This window comes from Cryptomeria japonica, unplaced genomic scaffold (genome assembly GCF_030272615.1).
Source record: "Cryptomeria japonica unplaced genomic scaffold, Sugi_1.0 HiC_scaffold_85, whole genome shotgun sequence".
In the NCBI taxonomy this organism is placed as follows: domain Eukaryota; kingdom Viridiplantae; phylum Streptophyta; class Pinopsida; order Cupressales; family Cupressaceae; genus Cryptomeria; species Cryptomeria japonica.
Genome location: NW_026728907.1, coordinates 224,801 through 227,490, shown reverse-complemented (window position 1 = coordinate 227,490; position 2,690 = coordinate 224,801). Strand labels below are relative to the sequence as shown.

Genomic DNA, 2,690 nt, shown 5'->3' with positions numbered 1-2,690 from the left:
GTGCGCACCAAGGAGCGCTCCGAAGTGTGCTCCAAGGTGCGGCGTGCACGAAGTCGGAGCCCGGTTTGCCCCGGGTACGCACCTCGCGTGCACCTTCGCCGGGGTGGGCACCTCGGCTGGGTTGCGCGCCCTGGTGCGCACCAAGGAGCGCTCCGAAGTGTGCTCCAAGGTGCGGCGTGCACGAAGTCGGAGCCCGGTTTGCCCCGGGTGCGCACCTTCGCCGCGGTGCGCACCATGGCGTGCACGAAGTCGGAGCCCGGTTTGCCCCGGGTGCGCACCTCGCGTGCACCTTCGGCGGGGTTGCGCGCCCTGGTGGGCACCATGGTGCGCACCAAGGAGCGCTCCGAAGTGTGCTCCAAGGTGCGGCGTGCACGAAGTCGGAGCCCGGTTTGCCCCGGGTGCGCACCTCGCGTGCACCTTCGGCGGGGTTGCGCGCCCTGGTGGGCACCATGGTGCGCACCAAGGAGCGCTCCGAAGTGTGCTCCAAGGTGCGGCGTGCACGAAGTCGGAGCCCGGTTTGCCCCGGGTGCGCACCTCGCGTGCACCTTCGCCGCGGTGGGCACCATGGCGTGCACGAAGTCGGAGCCCGGTTTGCCCCGGGTGCGCACCTCGCGTGCACCTTCGCCGGGGTGGGCACCTCGGCTGGGTTGCGCGCCCTGGTGCGCACCAAGGAGCGCTCCGAAGTGTGCTCCAAGGTGCGGCGTGCACGAAGTCGGAGCCCGGTTTGCCCCGGGTGCGCACCTCGCGTGCACCTTCGCCAGGGTGGGCACCTCGGTGCGCACACCTTCTCAATGTTTTCTTGCCTTTTCTGGAAATTGGTGAAGGCAGCGCATCAAAGGTGCGCACCTCGGTGTGCTCCGAGGTGCGAACCCGAGAGCGCTCCGAGGTGCCCACGAAGTCGAAAGTCGGGTTAATTGCATTGTTTTCCCCGGGTGCGCTCCGAGGTGCGCAACATCGGCGCGCACCAAGGAGGGCTCCGAAGTGTGCTCCAAGGTGCGCACGATGGCGTGCACCTCTGGTGCGCACGATTCGGAGCTCGGTTTGACCGGGGTGCGCACACCTTGGCTGGGTTGCGCACCTTTTGTGCGCTCCAAGGTGCGCACGAAGTCGGAGCTCGGTTTGCCCCGGGTGCGCACCTTCGCCAGGGTGCGCACCTTGATGCGCACGCCTTGGCTGGGCTGCGCACCTTGGTGGGCGCCATGGTGCGCACCTTTCGTGCGCTCCAAGGTGCGCACGAAGTCGGAGCTCGGTTTGCCCCGGGTGCGCACCTTGGTGGGCGCCATGGTGCACTCCGAGGTGCCCAAGATTGGTGCGCACCAAGGAGCGCTCCGAAGTGCGCTCCAAGGTGCGCGCGAAGTCGAAAGTTGGGTTAATTGTCCGGTTTGCCTCGGGTGCGCACCTTGCGTGCACCTTCGCCAGGGTGGGCGCCTTGGTGCGCACACCTTGGCTGGGCTGCGCACACCTTGGCACCCGCGTTTCCTTCATTTTAAATTTTTTTTTTTTACAATCTCTCAAGTGGGAAATTCTATAATCTCAACTTTTTTTGCCTTTTCAGGAAACTTTTGAATGGAGCGCATCATTGGTGCGCTCCGAAGTGTGCTCCAAAGCTCTCTCCAGCTGCGTGCACCTGCCCCGGCCGCGCACCCGGCCCCGCCCAGCTTCGCTCACCTGTCCCGGGCGTCTGGTGCGGAACCTTAGAGTAAGAAACATCACCGTGCACCTTGGCCAACGTGCGCGACTCGACCGAGCGCGCACTGGCCGAGGTGCACACCGATTTCACCTGGGTGCGCGCGCAGCACCTCGGGCGCACCGGGGTGCGCGCACAACGCCCGGGTTGCACCGTGGCCTGTTTGCTCGGGGCGCCTCGGGTGCGCGCTCGGTGTCGCCCCCGCGCGCGCGGTAGTGCGGGCAGCGCACCCCGGCCCGGCCCGGCCCCGACGAGAACGCAAACGGGCAAAAGGTTTATTCAAATAGCATTGCGACGCCCGGCGAAAAACTAAAAAAGGGTGCAACACCGGGACTTCCCGGGAGGTCACCCATCCCAGTACTACTCCGGCCCAAGCGCGCTTAACTGCGGAGTTCTGATGGGATCCGGTGCACTAACGCTGGTATGATCGCACCCGTTATGAGCTTGTCGCAGTGTGTACTTAGCAAACCGCGACCCACGTGCGAATCCACCCCGGCCACCCACCCCCGTCGAGGTGCACACCCTCCCTCGCGAAGTGCGCCCCGTTCGCCAAGTGTGAGCCCTGCCCGGGTGCGCGCACCTTGCTAGGGCGTCGGGTGTGCACCCGGCCCGGCCTACGTGCGTGCACCTGGAGGGGGCGTCGTGTGCGTGCAGTGTCCCGTCTGCAACGCGGTGCCCACACACCACCTCGGGCGCAACGACCTGCGCTCACATGTGGGCCGAGTGCACCTTGGTGCATGTTCGGGGCGCCTCGGGTGCACGCTCGATCTTGCCCCGGTGCACCAAGGCGCTCGGTTTGCCCCGGGTGCGCACTTGGTGCAAGGTGGGCACCCAAAATAGGGATCAAGCACCAAAACACAAGTTTCGGGATGCAAAATGGGACCCAAGGACCACAAATGCGTTCCAAGACCCATGATGGGTCCACGAGAACAAAAATGTGTTCCGAGACTTAATAAACAAATATTGGGTTTTAGGAGAAGAAACATGCTCTGATGCCCAAAAC

The 2,690-nt window shown here is 64.8% G+C and overlaps 1 non-coding gene across 1 annotated transcript; it reads right to left on the bottom strand.

The window, feature by feature from the left end:
• Positions 1-2,003: 2,003 nt before the first annotated feature.
• Positions 2,004-2,122, bottom strand: LOC131864417 (5S ribosomal RNA). The gene has a single exon (XR_009363224.1). It is a non-coding gene; the product is annotated as a 5S ribosomal RNA (ribosomal RNA).
• Positions 2,123-2,690: the final 568 nt, after the last annotated feature.